Raw genomic sequence first — 24,436 nt, 5'->3', positions numbered from 1 at the left:
ACAGAATCTACTCTACACAGTGTCAGGCAACAAGCCCCAAACACCCCAGATCCCCGCTCAATGCAATCCTTCTAGCAACACATCTCTCTGGTCAGGTAAAGCCAGTACCTCATCACCTACAATGACTTGTCCTACTCCTTTAATTCCTATAGTCTCTTCCCTTTTTCCTGTTCTGTAGCCTATACATGATTGTGTAAAGGTGCAATGTGATTGAGTGCCATAGATACCAGTGATTAGGTCTGGAATGGAAAAAAGAAAGAAAAGAACTTGCAATTGTCATGGTCATGACTCAAGTGAAACCAGGAGACCTCTGTGAAGCAGAGCTGAAACTGGCATGGTTTACAGATCTACAGCCACTTAAAACTTCCATCACAGGAAAGACAGCATTAGCTTAAAGGTTTCTGTTATTGGCTTAGCTTTATCGTGACACTGGTTTAAAGGCATATTCAAAGGTAGGATTCCCTGAGCTATCCCCAGACTCCAAGCTGAAAAGCAAGTGAAAGGTCTGGTACTGGTGATCAGCAGTAAATACTTGTCTAGCGTGCAGACAGCCTTGAGTTCAGTCCCCAACACCTTCAAAAGTAACAGGAAAGAGCACAGCTTGGGGATTGGGCAAGGAGAAATTGCAGGAGATAATAAGCATTCTGTAAAGAAATGGCGCCCACCATTTGTAATCCCAGTACTTACGAAGCTGAACAAGGGTCATGAGTTCAAGACCACCCTAAGTACATAGCAAAACACTTAAAAATACAAAGGAGAGAGAAAGGACGAAGGAGGGAGGGAAGGAGCAAGGAGGAAAAGGAAACCTAGAGAGAAGGGAGATGTGGTTCTCTGGCTGCGGAACCCACAAGCCATTGTGCATATCTAGGCAAATGCACAGGACACCGCCTGTCACCGCCCTTGTGAGTGCTCATGTCCTGTCACCATGAACCGGAATGTAAACATCTCAAGGAGACGTGTTATGGCTTATTGTGTCATACCTCTGTTGGCACAGAGTGTATAGTAAGTAACTGACTCAGGCTTGGGGACCTGCAAGCCACTTCAAATGCATAGGGGAATGAAGGGTCTGTCTCAACAAATCTGAGGATATCAGCAACAGCCAGGGACAGCTGGTCTCATTCTTTTAAAAAAAATATTTCATTTTTATTTATTTGAGAGCAAGAGAAAGACACACACAGAGAGAAAGAAAGACAGAGACAAAAAGAGAAAGAGGCGCCTCCAGCCACTACAAACTCACTCCAGATGCATGTGCCACCTTACGCATCTGGTTTATGTGGGTCCTGGGGAATCGAACCGAGGTCGTTTGGCTTTGCAGGCAAGTGCCTTAACTGATAAGCCATCTCTCCAGCCCTCCCTCAATCTTTATACACCTGTGCTTGGTTCCTGTGCACCTTCAGTTTAGATGAGCAGCAACCAAGCTCACCAGTGACCTCCCAAAACCTTATTTGCACAACCCGCCAATCAGACAAACATCAGCCAAAGCAGGAAGAGAAATCCAGCTCTGCTCTCCAGGGATTTACACTGCTTTCTACCCTGACTGTCAAACTCCAGTTACTGGCAGTGGTCCTTTTAATAATTAAGCATGCATCTCTCTGAGAAATTGGCATTCTTTTTTGGCTGGATAACAATAGTCATTCCACACAAGAACCCGTTTCTGAAACCACCCATCAAGGCAGGCTGCTGGAATGCATCCACAGAGCATATTTGGAAAGCACTGATATTCCTTGACAAGGTCCCACCAAGTATACAAGACTGGCATTCTTCCATAGGAACATTCCAGAATAGTCTAGGGCCTCACACTTAAAGGAAATAGGGTGTGCTCAAAGAGGAGGGACATGGGATAGGCAATGGAGATGAACCTCTCAGTTCCACAAATCAGGAAAGGGCTGGGTTTAAGGAGACTGTAAGAGAAACAGATTTCTAAAATGAACAGAATTTCAGTTCAACTTGCAAAAAAAAAAAAAAAGGGTGGGGGGAGAAAGGAGATACCTATTAAAACTTTTCTTACAACTTCAAGATGTTAAATAAGAAGAGTAGACAATTATATTCCTGTGTGTGTGTGTGTGTGTGGTGTGCATGCATGTGCACATACTTGTATTCATGTGGACACTTGTGTATGTGAACATGCATGCATGTGGAGGTCAAAGGTGGACATCAACTGTCTTTCTCAATCACTCACTTTTCACCGTATTATTTGAGACAGGATCCCTCACTGTACCCGGAACTCACCAATTTGGCTAGGCATGCTAGCCAGCAAACCCTGGGGACCCTCCTGTCTCCACTTTTACAGCATGAAGATTACAGTCATGCACTACTACTACACCTGGCATTTTACATGGGTGCCTTGGACCCAAGCTCAGGGCCTCAGGCTTTTACAAGAAGTTTACCCACTGGGATATCCCCGGAACTCCCACATCCCATGCTTTCTGACTCAGGGGATAAAGTACTAAAGGAAACCAAGGAGACAAATTCAAGTACTTGGAGACCCTGGTGACTAGTGAAACCTTTGCTGTAGAAGTTTCTGGAACCTTCTTTGGCTATCTTAATGTCTTGTACTGATTCCTCCTTTTACAAAGTAGGTTTTGTGTAGTTCAGCCAAGAGTAAGGCCCCTGGCCCCAACACTTGCAGGCTTCTCTTCAGGCTCTTGTTATTTTATAACCACATATTCCAATAATTTGAAATCTTTTCAACATATTTCAATTGCAACATTGTTTAGTTATTCAGTGCCTTAACAAAACCTGAAAATTCTTCTGGCTCCCCTTTAGTGCAGCCTGAAACAAAATGCCAACAGATCTGCTTAGAAATAAGTATGTTGAAACCGGCAGATAGAAGGTGGCTCTGGCTTATCTTGATGGTCATGATGCGTGTCACTTCTGTGTCTCATAGTCCCTATAGCATGGCTGTTCCCTTCTCACCTCTCCCTGCCACACACAGGCACTGATTATCACTCAAGTCACCCGGTAGCTCAACAAAGGAAGGTAGAAGAGCCAGATCTAGCTCTTTGAAATAAAAATAAAAATGTTGGCTGGAAAGATGTCTCAGCAGTTAAAGTAAAATTGCCTGCAAAGCATAAGGACGAGAGTTTGATTCCCCAGTACCCACTTAAAGACAGATATAAGGTGGTGGTGCATGTATCTGGAGGTCCTTTGCAGTGGCTAGAGGACCTGGTGTGCCCATTCTCTTTCTCTCTCTCTCTCTCTTCCTCTTTCTCACCTTCTCTCAAATAAATGGTTTTTTAAATAAAAATGTAACAATGAACACAGACAATTAGTTCAAAAACTTTTTTTTAGGGTCTGGATGAACATAGCCAAATCTCATTGCAGGCCAAACCAGGTATACGCTAGAACTTTCCAGAACCATTTTCCACTATCACATCTCTAAAGTGACTGCAAGCAAAAGCTAACAGATTTGACTTAAAAAAAATCAAGAAAGTTAAACAGAAGCTTCAATAATTTCTCACTCTGTATCCTTGGGTGGCCTACAAGTACTTACGTCGATCAAAGCAGCCTTGAACTTTTGCTGGTCCTTGCACCTCCTTGAACTTTACATGGTCCTTCTACCTCTGCCTGGGCATCAAAGGCATACACCACGATGGCAGGCTTTAAAATCTTCACTAATGGGGCTGGAGAGATGGCTAATCAGCTAAAGGAACTTGCTTGCAATGCCTGATGGCCAGACTTGATTCCTCAGCCCACATAAAGCCAGATGCACAAAATGGCACTTGCATCTGAAACTCATTTACAGTGGCAGGAGGCCTTGGCACACCCACACTCTGTCTCATTCTCTGTGTCTCAAGTTAAAAAAAAATAAAAAAAGTCCCTAGGAAGGCACACATTTTACTTTAAACAAATCAAATGTCATAGCAATTTAAAAATAGAACAGGTCAAAACACAAATGCCTTTAGATGTTCTTAAAACAATATGAATTTTAAAAATTTCCTTATTAAATTTTCAAGAGCCCTTGGGAAAGGGATTTGCTTGCAGCCCTGGTGACTGAACCTAGGGCCTCATGCATGCTTTGCAAGCACTTCACCAGCCCGCAGTCTTTAATGTTTTAGATGATAACGATTAAGGACGGTTGGTCAGAAGACACCACATTGAAAACAAGGACGCAGAAAAAGGTTCACTAACTTTTTCACGAGTCTCTCAGACCCCACCGAAGTTATCTTGCTAGTAGGGACTACCTAGACCACAGACTTCTAACCAACTGTGAGCGAACAGAGGAGAGACGCGTCTCAAGAAATCTCAGACCTGAGGGCTCACCCTGGGGCGGGAGATGCTGGTCCCCGCCCGCCGCACCCCGCCCGCCCCCGTCGCCCGGCAACGCAGGCCCCGCCCTCCCCGCTGCCATGACAACGCGGCCGCGGCGGGCTTTTGTGTCGCCGCGGCTCCCGCACCTGCTGGGCCGCTAGAACTTTCCAACCTCCGTCGCCCGCCACCCTCTCGCTCAGAAGATAAAAAATGTGACTAGGATTTCCGCCGGTGCCCCTCGCTTCTCCCTGGAAAGTGCGGGCGGGAGACGCCAAGGCCACTCACTCACCCTTCTCAGCATCCCTCGCTGGCCCGCGGGGCGTCCGGGCAGGGCGCGCACCATCGCGGCCGGCGGCGGCGGGAGGAAAGTCACCTGCGGACGCCTCGGCCCCGCGCGACCCGGGCACGAGCGCCGGGCCCCTCAGGTGGAGCGCCTACAGGGTTTCCTCCCCGCCCCTTGCTGCTGAATATTCATAAGAAGGCGGGGCCCTGGGCCGGGTCGGAATCCTCCAGGATCCAGCGTGCAGCTGGAAAGTGGTCATGCGGAGAGTTTCAGTCGGAAGGAAACTCTAAGAGGAGAAGAAGGTGGGGACACATTGGGGCTTCATAAAAAGAAAACGTGGGATTTCTGTTCACAGTATTTTGCTCCGCCTCCCCAGGCGTTCCGGGCGCCACCCCTCTCATACTTCAACTCAGCAAAGGAAATTTCAAGCAAGTCTTGACCAAACCTTTTTGGTCCTGATTATGGTATTAGGCTTAAACTGGAAACTTTTATTTATTTATTTGCTCATGATCGTAATAACAACGGAACTTTCTTGTACATACTGTAGTTAACGTGTACTCAGTCTCACTAATTACATTCATTATCAAATTTCATCATAATGGATGTCTCTTCTTTTTCATGGATGCAGCCCTTCTCAGTTCGCAAGAAATCTAGCTTTCTGATGTTACAGTCAAGTTGCTAAACATCAGCTTCAAAAACTGCAAGGAAAGAGTGTAAGAAAAATGGTAGGCTCTGGTGAGTTTCACAGAAGGGGCCCGGGCTAGAATCCAGAAGCCTGATGGCAGGGGTTGAACTCTCCCACGTCAGACCGACTGGTTCTCTAGTCCTCCCCGAAACTGCTACCGTGACAGTCTTTGCTAACTTTAAGCCACAATTCAGGTCGAGCTTGCTGCTTCCGTTCCTGGGCAGAAGAATGATGGTGGGACAAGATGCAAGATCCTTCTAGTGAACGCTGGACCAACAAGCTTCTTTGAAGCTTTGCTCACAGACGCTCCTCTGGGCCCACATCCTCAGGATAGTCCCAGACACAAAGCAGTTGTCTGGAAGAGAGATCCATCTCCTTACCCCTCGCTCTTCCAGGCAGTTAGACATGCTGCCATGAAGCGTGGACCCTCACACCTACGATCCTGGCACTGGGGACGCTGAAGTAGACATGCCATGGGATCAAGCCCAGCCTGGGTTACATAGTTCCAGGTCATTTGGGACTAGAGTGAGAGGCTGGCTCAAAAAAAAAAAATTGAAAGGAAGAAAGAAAGAAATCCACATGCCTTTGCAGGTGCCCATCTTAGTTCGGGAAAGGCTGGGAAGACAGCTGGCATTCAGATAGCCAGGGTACCTGCTCTGAGAGGCTTACCTTTTAGGTGGAAGAGATTACAAGCTAATAAGCAAGTCAGAAATCAAGTAGTGAACATTGCTGCAAAGAACACGGGAGTCATTCCAGGAAGTCAGCTGTCGGGGCTGGAGAGATGGTTCAACATTTCAGGTGCTTGCCTGTAAAGCCTAACAAACCCCGGGTTGATTCCCCAGTACCTACATAAAGCACCACACCCCCTCTGTGTGTGCGTGTGTGTGTGTGTATGTGTGTGTGTGCTTGCAAATAAAAAATAAAAAAAGAAAGTCATGTGTTGGAGACTCAGAACACAAAGGAGCAACGGCATCTCTGATGAGACTAAGCCCAGGTTATCTTAGTGGCTCTTAGGTCCAAATCTACAGTCACCAGCTTTGTGATCTTAGTCAGGTACATGGATGCCCTCTGGGTTTCTGTTTCCTCATCAAATGAACTGGGCTTTGCTTTTGTAGTTTGGGAGCAGGCAGAGGGAGTTTTGGCATTGACTCTATGCACAAAATGACCTTGGGGAGTCTCACTGGGCCTAGCCAGTGCCTGAGTGCTCATGTCAGCCTTGGCTCCAAATACATTACCTGGGCATCTTTGTCCATTTTTCATCATTGTTGTTGCTGATAACACAGTACCACAGATTGGGTAAGTTATACAGGAAAGAGGTTTGCTCTGGCTCATGATTCTGGTCTCAGGTGGAAGGGCCACAAGTGGTGACGGCCTTCTTGCTGGCTGAGTCTGGAGGTAGCACAGGGCATTGCAGGGTGAGAGACAAAGTGTGCAAGGGTTGCTCTCACTGACTTTTCTAGCAGACCACTCTCAACCAATTAATCAAGTGAAAGGATGGACTCATTCATCAGAACAGAACCTTAATCACCTTTTAAGGTCCACTCTAGTCCCACCTTCTAATAGCTCATAATGAGGGGCACATGTCAACAAGGGCTTTGGGGGGGCATAACCCCACGGAAGCGTCCTCTGAAAGTACTGGTGGTTGGATCATGGGGATCAACTGTGCTTTCAAATTTCTACTGCCCAGCCACTACTTTCTTTCAAATGGAAGTAAGGTGTTAGGAATGGCTGATGTCCACTGAAGCACCTGGCTGCCCCTCTGCATGCAGACTCTCACTGCCTGAGCTATTCTGAAGACATGGGCTCAAAAGGACATCTGGAAGGTAGATTTCCCTGCCGACAACCTACATCACATTACACAGTACGACCAAGATTCAAATGTCCTTCTCCCAATGCCCACCTACTTCTTACAACCTCAGCCTGTTAGGGCATCTGCTAGCTTGAGCAGTGTGATGATGGTTCATCTTCGTTGTCAATTTGACCAGATTTGGAATCACCCAGGATTTACACCCCTGGGCCTGTGAGTGTATTTCCAATGAGGTCCAACGGGGAGGATGACCCATCCTGAATGCAGGGGGCACCATCCCTGGGATCCCTGACTGAATGAAAATGAGAAGTAAGCCAAGCACCAGCGTTCATCTCTCTCTGCCGACTGTGAGCAGCCATTCCACTCTTCTGCCACCATAGCACCCCCACCTGGATGGACTGCATCTCCTTAAAAATAGGCCCCTTGGTAAACCCTTCCTTCTTTAGGTTGCTTTGTGTCATAGGAATGAGAAAAGTAAATACAGCAAAACCACTATGAAGCAATTGGAAAGGCTTCTTGTGTTTGCTGACTCGGTGATGAGAACAGTATTTAGTACATTTGTGTTTTTCTTATACGAAAAGGAGGAGGTATGTTTTTGAACTCCTTGGCTCCAGTCCAGCATCTCCTGAGGGACTCCAGGGTTACAGAAGTGTATGGCAGGGCGCACAAGGGCTGTACAGAGTTGCCTGCCTCTTCGCCCACAGCCCACTTGATGGTGCTAAGGGAGAGACACACCCACTGGGAGCTGATCTGAGTTGCTGGGTCCCAGAGACCCTCTGGTGATTAGAGCTCAGAAAGTACTGACCTGCCTCCTCCCGGGCAAACTGATTTCCAGGGGACCCTGGCCAGTCCTTGAGCCAGGCGCCACCTGGAGGCCACATTGCCACACAGCAAGCACACCTATTTGCCCATTTTCCCAATTGAAGAGCAAAGAACCCCCCCCCCCAAAAAAGTGTCTTTATACCAGACACTGCTGGGATTCAATAGCTGGAAACGGGTCTTTCTGAATGTGAACCGAGCAAGACCAATCATAAAAACATTCCAGGGTTTTGGAGGAAGTTCTTAGAGTAGTTTTTTTAAAGGCACAACAGTAGCTGGGTGTTAAGAGAAATAAAAGTTTCAGCAATGAAAAGAACAAAGGCCAGTTTGGAGGATGAAAATACCTGGAGGGAGGCTGTGTGCAGACCCAAGAGTAAGACTATTTAAGGCTCCCCTTAGCCGGATGGAGAATTGCATATGCTCAGGCTGACCTGGAATTCACTATGTAGTCTCAGGGTGGCCTTGAACTCTCAGCAGTCCTCCTACCTCTGCATCCTGAGTGCCAGGATTAAAAGCATGCACCACCACGCCCAGTTTCAACACATGATTTTTTTTAAAGCATATGTAGAAAGGACATCTCTTCATTAGTTAAGGAAGTCTCAACCTTCTTATATAAACATAATAATGCATGCACACAAAGTCAACATCATGCTAGCATTTTGGGGAGCCAAATATGAAAATAATAAAATGGATTTTATAAGACTCAAAGCTTTACACAATTTATATTTTCACTATGTATACAAAGATGAAATACATAGCATAGTGAGTTTAAAATATCATTAACATATTAATAGTATGGTACATTACATATTTTCAGAAAATGATTCATGTTCACTTATAAAACTTATCACAAAGCTACAAAGATTGAGCATTGTTTGAAATAAAATTAAATAAAGAGTTGAGATAATCTGTCTATCCTTCATGAAGATAGTGAGTGCTTTCATAACATTATGTATTTCATGTTTTATCTTTCTTTACTCCAATAAATTCTCATCTGCATATATATAAATACAAAAACAGTTATTTAACTCAGTTGCAGTCAGGTTCACATTGCTGGTAGAAATCACCCAACCAAGAGCAGCTTGTGGGAAAAAGAGGTTTATTTTGGTTTACAGGTTCGAGGGGAAGCTCCACAGTGGTAGGGGAAAACGATGGCGTGAGCAGAGGGTGGACGTCACCCCCTGGCCCACATAAGGTGGACAACAGCAACAAGGGAGTGTGCCAAACACTAGTTTGGAGAAACTGGCTATAACACGCATAAGCTGGCCCCCAACAATACACTGCCTTCTGGAGGTGTTAATTCCCAAATCTCCATCAGCTGGGAACCTAGCATTCAGAACACCTAAGTTTATGGGGGACACCTGAATCAAATCACCACAAACTCTAATACCATTTGGAGAGTATGTTTGAGCTGGCTTCTTTTTCTAAGGTTTTATCTTTAATATAATATACAAAATAAAAATTTATGCAGATCACTATAATGACCATTCCAAATCCAAATGTCACAATCCCAGATATGGCTTTTTCTGCTATAAGATTTGCAGTTTGGGGACTTTTAACTTTCTGGTCCACCTGTAACAATCCAGATCTGTCAGCATCATACCTTTTGGGACCCTGATGAGCACTAGGCTTCCACGAGGATTTTCTGGGTACCCATTTTGTTATCTTCATTTAGGACTGGCTACCAAGTCGTAGGAGACATTTCAAACACTGACATTCATTTGTCTGTGAATTCAGACAGTGCTTCTGTATTTGATTTGACCTTCACAAAGAGTTAGGATGGCATCGAAGGAGAGGTAAGGAGCTGAGAAGCCTGGTAGTGGTGATTGGCAGCTTGGGGCCACACTTCATGTTGGGGGAATACCTGGGGTACCAAATCATGGACACTGATACAGTCATTATTCCATGAAATCTGAAGTGTGATGCTTCTCATGTCAAGCTCATAAAGCTTGGCTGAGTAATAAGGATACCTCCTTTGAAATATATATTTTTTTAATTTATTTGCAAGCATAGCCAAAGAGAAACAGAAAGAATGGGTATGTCAGGGCCTCCAGCGGCTGCAGATGAACTCCAGATGCATGTTTCCCTTTGTGCATCCAGCTTTATGTGGATACTGGGGAATTGAACCAGGGTCACTAGGCTTTGTAGGTATGTACCTTAATCACTGAGCCATCTCTCCAAGCACTCTTTTCTTTTTTAAATATTTTATTTATTTGAGAGAGAGAGAGTGAGCATGCCAGGGCTCCCAGCCACTGTAAACGAACTCCAGAAGCATGTATTGCCTTGTGCATCTGGCTTACATGGGTCCTGAGAAATCAAATCTGGGTCCTCAGGCTTCATAGGCTAGAGCCCTCTCCAGCTCTTTTCTTTCTTTCTTTTCCTCTTCTGCTCCTCCTCCTCCTTCTTCTTTTGGAGTATGGTCTCACTCTATCCTAGGCTGACCTGGAACTTACTCTGTAGCCTCAAGCTGGCCTTGAAATCATAGTGATCCTCCTACCTCAGCCTACTGAGTTCTGGAACTAAAGGTGTGTGTCAGATCTCTCCAAATTTCCATATGACCTTATCCCTATAAATTCCTTTTGTGTGTTATTTGGACTTGAATAAAAGCAAATTGAGAAGGCAGAAATCAAGGCTCTGCTCACCTATGGCACTGAACTTTTCTCAGCATCAAATGCTTTTCACGCATTTCACCTTGGAACTCTAATTAATGTCACCTTCTATCATTTTCATTGCATACTCCAGAGAAATAGGCACATAAACCAAACTGACAGGATCTGACAGTGTTATTAACTATCACTGTCAGATCTGATCATCGTTCACAGCATCTCTTTATGATGTGCTGCTGCAAGCGAGACCACTTGGCCCCCAGCCCACCACGTGGATAAGGAAGGGAGGGGGGGCAAGGCTCAATCAAGGTTCCTTAATGAACTTTTACCCCTTTGGAAGTTCTTGGGAAAGGTTCATCACATTTTCCCCAAAACCATTCATTGTGGCCAACTGTACCCATTGCCCTGATGCTATTTCTTCATTTTGGGTCTTGTTCATTCTTCCATTCAGGAATTATATACTGAGTAGCTGTGTACCAGGCAAGATGCTAGGCATCTGGGGCATTAACAGAAAGAAGACACTAGTTGGGTGTGGTGGTGCACGCCTTTAATCCCAGCACTTGGGAGGCAGAGGTAGGAGGATTTCCATGAGTTCGAGGCCACCCTGAATACCATAGTGAATACCAGGTCAGTCTGGGTTAGAGCGAGACCCTACCTCGAAAAATCACACACACAAGAAAAAAGAAAGAAATTGCTGCCCAAAAGGACATTGTAATATAGTAGATGATGCATGTGCAAATCTAATACCTGCAATTTTTTTTTAAAAAATTGTTTACTTGCAAACAGAGAGAGAGAGAGAGAGAGAGAAGAGAGACAGAGAGAATGGACACACCAGAGTCTTTAGCCCCTGCAAACTCCAGATGTATGTGCTCCTTGTGCATCTGGCTTACGTGGGTCCTGGAGAATCGAACCTGGGTCCTTTGGCTTTGCAGGCAAAAGCCTTTAACCGCTAAGCCATTTCTCCAGGCCCCTGTAACATTTTTTGTTGTTTTTTTGTTTTTGTTTTTGGAAGTAGAGTCTTGTTCTAGCCTAGGTTGACCTGGAATTCACTATGTAGTCTCAGGGTGGCTTTGAACTCACAGTGATCTTCCTACCTTAGCCTCCCAAGTGCTAGGATTAAAGACATGCACCACCATGTCTGGCTTCTAATACCTGTAAATTCAATTGTTGCTTAAATAGTGCTTCAAAGGACAGAAATTGAAGGATACTATGGCAGGTTCTTTTGTAAATCAAAGAATCCAATCACGGGCTGGAGAGATGGCTTAGCGTTAAGCGCTTGCCTGTGAAGCCTAAGGACCCTGGTTCGAGGCTCGGTTCCCCAGGTCCCATGTTAGCCAGATGCACAAGGGGGCGCACGCGTCTGGAGTTCGTTTGCAGAGGCTGGAAGCCCTGGCGCGCCCATTCTCTCTCTCTCCCTCTATCTGTCTTTCTCTCTGTGTCTGTCGCTCTCAAAAAAAAAAAAAAAAAAAAAAAAGAATCCAATCACACAATAGCAGTCTTCAGTTCATTTGAGAGTTTGTGTGTAAGGACCAAAGCTGAGAGATGGAGAGGAACCCCCAGGTATCAGGAGTGGTGGGGTGAGGAGGTTGGCTTCAGACCAATTCACACAGGAGGCCCTGGAGAGGAGAAAGGACGCTCTGGGCAGGGGAAGAGGCGACGGCACCTTTTCGGAGAGAATCTGTAATGAAAGGCAGAGAGGCTAAGATGAAACATGATTTAATGACCAAGAAAAACTATTAGGTAGGAACTGAGAGAGCTGGGGTTAAGGCCAGGCAGGGGAGGGGCTTCAGACAGGTTCAGGGACAGGAGGAGAAAGTGAGCTGGATGAGCAGGAAACCAGGGCTGTGAGAGTGGAGTTTAAGCATAGGCCAGTTTTGTCCCCCAAGTATCACAAAGGCAAACAAAAACATGCAAGGCCAGGGCCTCTCATAAAGCAGCTCTTACCTGTCGTAAAATACCACCTTTCCAGAGAATCATCTTACCTAATTAGCCTATTTGCTCCTTCACCTCCCAGGAAGGAGAAAGACTCACGGAATACCATCCACCATCCAGACTTGGCCATCTTGGTCCAGTGCTCTTGATGTAAAGAGCTTAGTGACATAGTTCATCTTTTCTGCTCTTAGTTTCCTTCAACTAATCCACTCTTGCAACTGTCATTTATGAGTTTATTTAAATCTTGAAGTGCTTCTGCTCACCTCCTGTGCATCTTTTTGGGAAAAAGAGGCATCTCTTTTGCAACTTTGCTGACATAGTCTCACACCACAGGGAACCGGCGCCCTGAGAGACGGTCACACATCACAGGGAACCGGCGCCCTGAAAGACAGTCACACATCACAAGGTATACCCTGTAACACAGTCACATGCCATGGGGTGTACTCTGTCTGACAATCCCACAGTATAGGGACAAAGCACCCTGTGAGACAGTCATACATGACAGGATGTGCTCTGTGAAACAGTCACACACCGCAGGGTGTTCCCTGTGTGACAGTCACATACCAGAGCAGATGCCCACTGAAACAAACAGTCACACACAGTGTAGTCGCCCACTCAGTCTTGTGGAATAAGGTAAGTTGACGCTATTATGGGACAAACAAAGAGTAAAAAGGAGCTAATTGCCATAGTAAAAGATATTTTAAAAGCCCAAGGAATTGGGATTGCATCAAGTTCTTTAAGCAAATTTTTTGATTTTGTTAATGAAACAAGCCCTTGGTTTATAGAGCAAGGCAGGGAAAATTCTAGCAGTAGATGATTGAAAATCTCTAGGCAAAGCTTGTTTATCAGGAGAATTTGTTCTTTTTGTTTGTGTATGTGTGTGTGTGTGTGTGTGTGTGTTCATTGTGCTTGCTAGTTATGTCGTGTTTATGACTTTGTAACTAAAGAGATGAGATGGATGCAGGTAATATTCCTTTCTCTTCTAGAGAACCATTTCAAGGAAATCAAAAACCTGAGCATAGAAATTAAAAAGGAGGGCTGGAGAGATGGCTTAGCGGTTAAGCGCTTGCCTGTGAAGCCTAAGGACCCCGGTTCGAGGCTCGGTTCCCCAGGTCCCATGTTAGCCAGATGCACAAGGGGGCGCACGCTTCTGGAGTTTGTTTGCAGAGGCTGGAAGCCCTGGCGTGCCCATTCTCTCTCTCTCTCCCTCTATCTGTCTTTCTCTCTGTGTCTGTTGCTCTCAAATAAATAAATAAATAAATAAATAAATAAAAAAGAAATTAAAAAGGAAAAGTTGGATGTCTTTTGCAGGAGTGAATTCACCAGATATTTTGTTCTAGGTCACCGTACATAGAGGATTATTAAAAACAACAGCACTCCCTCTGATGAGGTAACTTATAGTTTGTCAGATATTTTAAAAAAGATTTTAATGTCCCTGTTTGGGTGCCACGCTGTGCCGGCCTGCGGCACAATCCAAACAGATCCCGAAGGAGGGAGTGGGAATGGATTTGAGACAACAACACAAGGAATGGAGCCAAGACAAGTTCTGATCAAGGCTCAGGTTTATTCAGGCAGACAAAAGCTTATATACAGAAAATGAAACTTTCTCAAAACAATGCCTTCATGTCTGAAGTCTGCTCCACCAAGGCCGTTAATGCCTCTGTGTCTGAAGTGTGCTTCACCAAGGCCGTACGATAAGGCCTCTGTGCCCGGAGATCCAAGACCAGCTGCAGTTCCCACGGTCAAAGAGCAGCTACCGCTCCCAGCAACACAGGGTGTACCCTGTGAGACAGTCACACTCTAAAGGGTGTACCCATGAAGACTCACAGGTACACCTGTGAGACAGTCACACACACAGCATATGTCCTGTGAGACAGTCATAGGCCACAGAGTGTGCCCTACTGGATAGTCACAAACAAAGGGTGTCCTGCAGACAGTCACATTCCACAGGGTGCACACAGGACGGGCCTCCTTCCTTGCCCTTTGCTCACTGTTCTGCATTTATTTGTTCATTTGTTCAACAACTTATTTTAGCACAAGCCACAAGTCTGGCTGTGACTCAGGCCTGAGGAATATAGTCTTCCTGCCCCGGAGAAATACAGAGGTTAGTGGGAAAGGCCTGGAGAAAACTACCCTTTAGCTGGGCCTTAAAACATGGAGGCAAGTAAGGAAGTACCAAAGGAAATGCCAAGTAAACCAACGTGGCGTGCTGCGCCAGCCTGCTTGTCACCTCCCCCCCTCGGGTCCTGTAGAATTTGATCATCCTTTTTAGCCTTAGCTTGTCAGATTGAAAGATCCTTCTCACCTTGTCCTTTATGGAAGCCTCCTGTGACTTGACTCTTAATTTAGGGCTTGCTTTTTCTTCCTAGAGAGTCTTTGACTTGAACTTGAACTTGTCTTTAAACTTAGCAGTTTGCCAAGTTAAGATTAAGCCCTGGGGCTATTTTGCTATTAGTTGTCAGTCAAATATATGAATAGAGTTACAGCTCAGCAGCACGGATCATTTTTTTTTTTTTCCTCTTGAAAGCGCTCTGTAATTGTCAATGTTGAGTTCTTTCCACTCAGCAAAAGCCTATCCCCCTAGTGAACTGACAGAGAGAATGTGGATGAGGCGGTATGAGTGCGGGTCAGTAAATATGAGAGGGTGTGTGTGTGTGTGTGAAAATACGTGATGAGGGTGTGTGTGTGAGTGTGTGTCTAAGAGAGTGGATATAAGCGTTTGTGATTGTGTGCGTGAGAGAAGGTATGGGGGAGGGCAGTATGGTGGTGTGTGTGTCAGAGAGGGCGTAAGTATGTGTGTGAGAGAATGTGAATGTGTGTGAGGGGGTGTGTCTGTTTGTGAGAGAGCATATATATGAGGGATGTCTGAGGGTATGCACATAAGAATGTGTGTGTGTGTGTGTGTGTAATGATGTATATGAGAGTGAGTGTGCATGTGTGTGCTGATGTGCTGAAGGGGAAGTAACTTAGGCTCCTCTATGAGCACTATGTGAGGACGCAGTCCATGACAGCTGACTGCTCCCAAAAGGAGGCAAGTGTTTCATATTCATCAAGTGGATATAAATGACATCCATGAGCACAGCCAGTGTGACATGTCCTGGGTTCACCTATAGCCATGCAGCCCAGTATTGGCAGTTAGTTGACTTTAACTTTGGGAAAAGTTTGTGTTATGAACACATACGTGGTCTTTTCCATAATGTTAGAATGTTATTGAATAGCAATAAATTCACAAGCTACCTAACTTCCCCTGACAGCCGGGCCACTGGTAATCACGGGCTTCCTTTATTCTAATCTTAATTAGTAATATCAACTCTCAGATCATATTGTGTCCCATGCAGTAATGTAGATGTGTTATATAGATTGTATGGAGGTAGGTAAATAACAGAATGGCTACAAAAGGATCAAAAAGGCCTTACCGAAGGCAGAAGCACAAAGCTGAAAGAGATACAAAGACAGTCACTGCAGGTGGTTAGGTAAAATACTAACTAATCCAGTCAGAGAGCTGCTGGGTGCACCAGGCTAAGACAGAGGCAAGGCTAGGACCAAGGTGAGGGAAAGAATGAGTTTGGAGGATGGATGGATGGACTGACTGCCATTTAAGTGGGCTGTGCCAAGCTGAGGGGATCATGTTGAGCCAAAGCCCTGGGGAGAGTTGGGGAGTTTTCTGTCCTCTGGACACATACTGGGGTGGTAGGATGACAGGTCAGCAAGGCCTTCACCACAGCAGAATCAGGTCCAGGTGAAGGGGAGGCAAGCTTGGTGTGGTGCCAGGCCAGGGTTTTCTGATATGGTTTTATGCACCCATGTGTCCATGCGTCCCCAGTCTACCTCAGTAGGTTCCCTGGTGGTACTTTCTTACTTTTAGGAACACATCATCTGTCAGTGTGTATCTAGTGAGTGTTGCTGGACAGGAAGTTGTACATACATGCACAGAGAGGTGCAGAGTCACCCTATCATTGCATCTGGACTCAGAATGGACTCGCCCAGGATAGGCACAGCCTGCAAGTCACTATTTCACATGACTTAGAACGAGACAGTGATCCACAGTTTTACAATTCCAGTCTGTGTTTGCCCTGTTGGGAGAAGGCTGCTCTCAAAAGCTTTCACGGTTACTTTGCGAGTCCTCAGAAGGCGGAGAGCCAAAGGGGTTTTCCTCCCATTGCCAGTGGACAGATTGCCAGCTCCCATTTGGAAATGAATAAGGCACACCTTAGAAATCTGTTCTCACACCTTGATAGGTAGATCTCTTCATATTTCATTAGCAGAATATCCAAATTTATGGCCTGAAGAATAAAACAATGTAAATATGAAATTAATACAAACTTAGTTTGAGTTGAGTTGCCGTAACAAGATACGTGGGCTGCTGGTTGTGGTGCCTGCCTGTAGGAATGTCAGGGGTTCAGGCCAGTCTGGGCTGCTCCTTTAAGAACATGGAGTACTCAGAGCAGCTTGCTAGCAGCGGAAGTAGAGGAAGTGTGTTTCTCACAGTTCTGGAGGTTGGCAGTCCAAGATGGACACACAGCTCCACCGCCAAACAACAGATTAAATTACAACATCTCACAGCTCCATCTACAAGTAACTGCTTAAATTACAACCTCCTAAAGGCTTAAATTACAACCTCCTAAAGCTTGGCCTTCAAACAACAGATTGAATTACCACCTCAAATGCCTCACAGTGGGAATTGAATTTCAACCTGTGAGCCCCTGGGGGATACACTTAGACCATATCCAACCCCTCCATTAGCGTATTATGCGTTACATATCTGTCCATCGCCTCTCCCACCACTAGGACGTAAGCACCAAAGAAAAGCTTTCTATTTTATTGTTATATCCTTGGCTCTTAGAACACAGGGCAGATGCTCACAAAATAGTTGCTGACTGAATGATGCACTTCAAAGTGGAGGGCTTGCTCTCAGCACTCTCCCACCTGTGAGGAGGAAGCTCCCTCAGACACTGCTTTCTTTCCCTCGAGTTCTCAGACAGACACAAGCCTTCAATATAGACACAAGGACGTCCTCAGAGCACCAGGCACACTGATTCTGCCCCATATCAGATCTGGATTACAACCAGGGTGTGCTTTGGGGCCAGGTCTGACTACTGTGTGAAGTCCACTATCTGACGTGTCTGTGGAAGAGAGTGAATCTAATAATCAGGAGCTAAGTCCTACAGCAAGGAGAGCCACCTTCAGGATGGGGTGGCACATGGGGTTAGGAGACACGGAGGCAAAGCAGCCAGCCAGGTGTGGTGGCACAGACCTTTAAGGCCAGCACTTTTGGGAGGCAGAGGTAAGAGGATCACTGTGAGTTTGAGGCCAGTATGGGACTAGAGTGAAATGCTACAGAGAGAGAGAGAGAGAGAGAGAGAGGGAGAGAGATATTGAGCAGCAAAGGAGTCAAATTGGCCACTTCTTGGTCATAGTCAACCTCAGGACCATATTGTGTCCCAGGGCATGGGAGGACTCAGATACAAATAAAATAAAAAGAGGGGGCTGGAGAGATGGCTTAACTGGTATTATGTGAGTTCTGGGGATCTAAGGTTAAGTTAAGGGCCTTGCCTACAAAGCCCAAGGACCCAGGTTCAATTCCCCAGTAGCCAGATAAGCCATAAGCCAGATGCACATAATGGCACATGTGTCTCATTCTCCCTTCCTCCCTTCGCCCCCCTATCTCAAATAAATAAAAGAAAAATAAATAAATTAAACTAAATGCAAGCCTAGTCACCTGACTCCAGTGGGATTCCAGAGACCACGCACAGCCCGTCATGCCTTCTCTGTTACCCTGACCAGGAAGTTCTGAATGAGCAACTCCTCTCTGCAACAGTGGCCATCCACGCCCTCCCCGCTTTCGTCTGAAGCCAAGGAGAACCCATTGGCCTCAACTGCCTGCTATTTGTAGCTCTTCATTCTGAGTGTGGTTCTGGGAGGACAGTGACCCATGTGGCCCACCATGTAAACACCCCAGCCATGCACACATTGCTTAGAGGCTAACCCTGGACCACTCACTATACTGAACGGACTGCAATTTCCCACCCCTCCCTGTTTGAGGGAGACAAACCCTCTCTCAGGAAAGCCAGCCTGTTCTCTGACCTATGGTTGGCCTGAGCTCAGTATGCATGCCACCATGGAAGCCTCCTTGGCCTTCCCTGCCCACGATTCCTGAGCGTCACAGCACAGTACTGCTCCAACTGGTGATAGCACTGTCACTGGGTGGCAGGGTTCCTGTCCATTCTAGCCCTGAGTCTGACCCACATCAGAGTGGAACTCCCCAGGGGAAAGAGTTCTGAAAATCCACTGGGAACCTGAAAAAGCTATCTGGAAAGACATTCAAACTAACTGTCCAGAAACTAGGAACGTGGCTCAGTGTACAAAACACCTGCCATTCAAATAGGAGTGTCTGAATTTAGATCCCCAGAACTCACATAATTCCAGACACTATAGTGCTAGAAAGCTGCCTCGGGTTGTAAAGCACCCACTATGTAAGTATGGAGCCTGAGTTTGGATCCCCAACACTCATGGGAATGGCAATATACACCTGCAAGCCCAGAGCTTGGGAGGCAGAGACAGCGGATTCCTGGGACCCTCTGGCCAGTTAGTCTCCCCAAATCAATGAATCTCTGGGTTCAGTGAGAGACTCTGTATCAACAAATCAAGTGGAGGAGTCCTGAGAAGACACCCAATGTTCACCTCTGGCCTCTACACACATGTACACTGGTGCACCTGCACCCACACACACCCATGTGCCCACACAAACACAAACATGCATACATACTTGCACACCACACATACACATGCAAAAAAAGAAAGAAAACTACAGTGTGCTCAACACTTACTCGACATTCCTGAATCTTTGCATAAGCAAAATAATGTCATAGCAAAACTGGATTCAAGGAAAACTAACCTTTCTAAAGGTAAAGGGAAGAAGAGACCTAGAATGTAGTTGCAGATAAAAAGTTCAGGTAAAGGGAAGAAGAGACCTAGAATGTAGTTGCAGATAAAAAGTTCAGGAAGGGGCTGGAGAGATGGCTTAGCGGTTAAGCGCTTGCCTGTGAAGCCTAAGGACCCCGGTTCGAGGCTCAGTTCCCCAGGTCCCACGTTAGCCAGATGCACAAGGGGGCGCACGCGTCTGGAGTTCGTTTGCAGAGGCTGGAAGCCCTGGCGCACCCATTCTCTCTCTTTCCCTCTATGTGTCTTTCTCTCTATGTCTGTCGCTCTCAAATAAATAAATAAAAAATGAACCAAAAAAAAAATTTAAAAAAAAAAAAAAAGTTCAGGAAGTAGGCAAATCACGTCTAAGTTGATCAATGAAACAGCATACGGTGCCTAGAACTAGTTTAGCACCATGGGCCTGTTTAAAAGGCAGAAACAACTAGAAGGGCTGGAAGTAGCGATGGTGGACATGGGGAAAGAACTGCGTCATATTGTTTCGTGCCTTCCACATTTGAATTTTATCTGTGAGTATATTTTACTTTGACAAAATACAAAACTAACTTCAAACACCTTCTTGGCAAGGTGGTTGGCTACGGATGATATTATAACACGGCCCATGGACTGGCATAGGAGAGCCCTCAAGTAACGATAGTGGTAGTCATGATTACTTTTACCACCTCACCAAGTGCTTCAAGTACTGATGTCAACAGAGAATGTATGTCAATTGCTTGTCGTGTGTCATGCACAGTTCTGGATTCTTTATGTGTTTGTGGAAGAACTTTGCAATGTCCTTTTAGTTATTTAACAAATGAAATGTTTGATTAGATGCTAATATTTTTTATTTAGCTATAGTAATCTCCTATTATCTATGTCTTAATTTTTCTGAGCTTCAGTTATCTGTGGCTAACAATGGTTTAAGAATGTCAAGTACAAAATTCCAGAAATAGATAATTTATAAGTTCTTAGTGATTTTATATTGTCATAATTACTCTATTTTATTATTTTTGTTATTGATCTCTCAATGTGCCTTAATTTGTAAGTTAAATTTTATTATAGGTGTGTGTGCATGTGGCAAACACAGCAGATATAAAGTGTTTGGTACATTCTGTGGTTTCAGGCCTCCAATGGGTCTTTGAAACTATGTCTCCTGTGATAAGAGGGGCTATTGTCATGGTGGAGAAGATGTGAATTTGTAATTAGGCATTCCTTAGTAACCCGAGGTCACTCTAGAATGGGAATTTTTACCATGGAATCCCAGGTGTCAATGAGTGAACCTCAGAAGCTCTGTGATCCTCCTAAAGATGTAAACAAACTAAGCTGCATTCTCAGCTCAGCTCTGCTCTCTGTAAGATTTTAATGCAGTCATCACATCTAAAAAGTTCGTAAAATGTTCACGAAAAGGCTGGAAAGATGGCCCAGCAGTCAAGAGCACCTCCTGTGCAAGCATGAAGCCTGAGGTGGCCTGAGTTCAATGCCCAGGATTCACATGAACAACTGGGTGTGGCCACCCAATCCAGTAGAGGAGCAGGAACCCAAGAATTGCTGGAGCTCTCAAACCAACCAAAACCAAAACAAACACCAAACCCAGCAAGCTCTGGCATCAGTAAGACGGTGGCTCAAACAAGACCAGGGGAGAGCAATGGAGCAGGACAGCAGATGTTCCCTCCGACCACTTAGGTGAGCAGACCCTGCTGTAGGCAAGTGCATGGGGCACCTCATAGGCCATACATGTGCCTATATTACACATATACCGCATTATTCACACAGCAAAACAAGAGGTTCGCTAGAGAATATAATATATGGATGCTGCTTTTAACAACTTTTTTGAGTGCTATAAAACTTACGAGCCCAGTATTTTACACTGTAAAATATGGCTAATCTCGTGGAGAGTGAGGAGCCAGGACAAGTGACAGGGCTGAACCGGGACTCTTTGAGGAGGAAGGTGGCAGCAGTGGGGGTAGCAGGACTCTTAGTGCTTAGAAGGGAAGTCGGGCAGCTCCCGGGGAGAGGTGAGGGCAGCTGTGAGTAGACCTCATAGGAGGCTTTTGAAATAGCCCCAGAGAGAGAAGTCTCCATCCCTACCTTCTGCTGAATCCCACACAAAGAGGGAGGCGGAGCGTCATTGTCTGCATACAGAAAGCATTTTGAGAGAAACCAAAACCCTTTAGAGCCAGGGTCTGTCCTGGTAAGTTTCAGAAAACTGCGTGTGTAAGCCACTGCTGCACAAGGGGCTTCGGGGGATCTGCTGATCAGGGGCTGTGTGCCACGGGGCCCTCAATATGCACACGCGCTCCAGCAAGCACGGTATTGTTTCTATCACCGCTTTTGAGAAAGCAAGCCCCACCTCAGGAAGTTACATGGAGCTGGCCAAGTTCACACAGCTGGTTGTCAGCCTCCAAACTTACATGTTTTCCCCTGACTTCTCTACATGTTGCTCGCGTCGGCAGCACATATACTAAAATTGGAACGATACAGAGAAGATTAGCATGGCTCCTGCGCAAGGATGACACGCAAATTCTCTACATGTTAAGCAAAAAAAAAAAAAAAATCTCTGTGGAAGTGTTTTCTATCAGCAAGGCATTTTCTAGTAATTTGAACTTCCCTGACAAAGCCCTCCAATAACTGATGGAATTGTCTGTTTTCATTTTTAACTGAGGTATGTTTTGATATGTTTTTAAAAACATACACCCATGTAATTACCACCCTAGTACATAACATTTCTCCAAACATAGGTTTTCTCATGTCTCTTGCCAGTCCACTCCTCCTCCCTGCTAGAGGAGTCCCCATCCCTTCCCACTGACAGTTGTTGGCCATCACCGCGGTGACCCCCCGGGGCAGGTCTCCTCTGTTGAGACTTCCTGTGTATTGGGAGTTTGCTTTGTTCTGTGCTGCTTGGTTATTGTCCTTATGATACAGGATTTTGAGGTTCAGGCAGGGTCTTCCCAACTCACAAACCCAAATTTTGGGTCCTTATCCTATGTGGTGGCTTGATTCAGGCGTCTCCCAGAAACCTAGGTGTTCTGAATGCTAGGTCCGAGCTGATGGAAATTTGGGGATTAACGCCTCCTAGAGGCAGTGTATTGTTGTGGGTGGCCTTATGGGTATTATAGCCAGTTTCCCCGTACCAGTGTTTGGCACACTCTCCTGGTGCTATTGCCCACCTTATGTTGGCCACGGAGTGATGTCCACCCTCTGCTCATGCCATCCCCTTGAGCCTGTAAACCAAAAGAAACCTCTTTTTCCTACAAGCTGCTCTTAGGTGGGTGATTTCTACCAGCAATGTGAACCTGACTGCAACATCCTATTTTAACAAAGAATTGATAAAAACAGACTCAAGAAGGATAAATTATAAATCATTGAGTTTATTTAGGGAGAAATCATGAACTGTGGTGTTTATTTTAGGGAATTGGGTCTAGGAAGAGGCTGGAGCAGAGTCACAAGCATGTGGAAGATAGGACCTAGGAGCTTACATGGGGAGATTTTAGAAGAAACAAGCACTTGTGTGGAAGACACAGCATCCACCCTGAGCCTCCCCATAGAAGGAAGTTGAGAGTAAGTTGTGATGGCTCAAGGAAGAATAGTAGAGATAAAATACCAAAGCAGACACCAGAAAATTCAGATGAGAAATGGGTAGTAAACGGAGTTACACTCATAGTTACCCCAAGTTTAGAGAAATTACACAGGTAGCAGCCCCAGAGTTTAGAGGAAGCACCGATGTGGTCGATCTAGATTGTAAAGGAAATACACATGTAGCAGACTCCGAGATCAGAGGAAAGTCATAGATGTAATTAAAGTGAGAAGTTACCCCAGAGTAAGAAGTTGAGGCAAGCCCTGGGGCACATTCAGATTTACACGTGTCCAGTCAGAGCTCACAAGGGCAGAGAGATGGCAACAGCACAGGCAGGCCTCTATAGTCATTAAAATTGGATTCTTTCAGGTAAGTAAGTAAGGGGAAGATCTGATTGGTTTGCAGAGTGAAAGGAATGACTCCAAAAGCCAGCCCACCTCCGTAGGGTGCTAGCCCGTGGCGGTGGAGGCAGCGGGGGTGTGGGGCGCTGCGGCTGCTGTGGATGGAACTGGAGCAGACGCGAGTTCCATTTCCGCTAAAGCTGGGCGACATCTTCTGGTTCTCTCTGGGCTCCTGTCCCTAAGTGAAACTGTCTTTAAAAAGCTAGCTTTTGGGCTGGAGAGATGGCTTAGTGGTTAAGCGCTTGCCTGTGAAGTCTAAGGACCCCGGTTCAAGGCTCGGTTCCCCAGGTTCCACGTTAGCCAGATGCACAAGGGGGCGCACGCGTCTGGAGTTCGTTTGCAGAGGCTGTTGGCCCTGGCGCGCCCATTCTCTCTCTCTCTCTCTCTATCTGCCTCTTTGTCTGTATGTTGCTCTCAAGTAAATAAATACAAATAAACAAAAAAAAATTTTTTTTAAAAAAAGCTCGCTTTTTCCTGAGTCTCTTTCACTTACACAGATGACTCTCAGACTGCAGCAGTCTTTACTATACCATGATTCAGATCTTCTCAATGGAAGATTTCTTTTTTTTTTTTTAATTTATTTATTTGAGAGCGACAGACACAGAGAGAAAGACAGATAGAGGGAGAGAGAGAGAATGGGCGCGCCAGGGCTTCCAGCCTCTGCAAACGAACTCCAGACGCGTGTGCCCCCTTGTGCATCTGGCTAACGTGGGACCTGGGGAACCGAGCCTCGAACCGGGGTCTTAGGCTTTACAGGCAAGCGCTTAACCGCTAAGCCATCTCTCCAGCCCGGAATATTTCTTTCTTTTTTTTTTTAATATTTTTTGTTCATTTTTTATTTATTTGAGAGTGACAGACAGAGAGAAAGACAGATAGAGGAGAGAGAGAGAATGGGCGAGCCAGGGCTTCCAGCCACTGCAAACGAACTCCAGACGCGGGCGCCCCCTTGTGCATCTGGCTAACGTGGGACCTGGGGAACCGAGCCTTGAACCGGGGTCCTTAGGCTTCACAGGCAAGCGCTTAACCGCTAAGCCATCTCTCCAGCCCGGAATATTTCTTTTTAACTGTTACTTTGCTGGGCTAGAGCGATGTCTCCATGGTTAAAGGTGCTTTCTTGAAAAGCCCTGTCAGCTAAGGTTCAATTTCCCAGTACTTACCTA

At 45.8% G+C, this 24,436-nt stretch overlaps 1 non-coding gene across 1 annotated transcript; it reads left to right on the top strand.

Annotated features, from left to right (window-relative positions):
* The first annotated feature begins 21,738 nt into the window (after positions 1-21,738).
* LOC123462495 lies at positions 21,739-21,845 on the top strand. Its single transcript, XR_006638313.1, has one exon. It is a non-coding gene; the product is annotated as a U6 spliceosomal RNA (small nuclear RNA).
* The last annotated feature ends 2,591 nt before the right edge of the window (positions 21,846-24,436 follow it).

This window comes from Jaculus jaculus, chromosome 7, assembly GCF_020740685.1.
Source record: "Jaculus jaculus isolate mJacJac1 chromosome 7, mJacJac1.mat.Y.cur, whole genome shotgun sequence".
Classification (NCBI taxonomy): domain Eukaryota; kingdom Metazoa; phylum Chordata; class Mammalia; order Rodentia; family Dipodidae; genus Jaculus; species Jaculus jaculus.
Note: the sequence above shows the minus strand (reverse complement) of the source record. Positions and strands in the feature narration are given on the sequence as shown.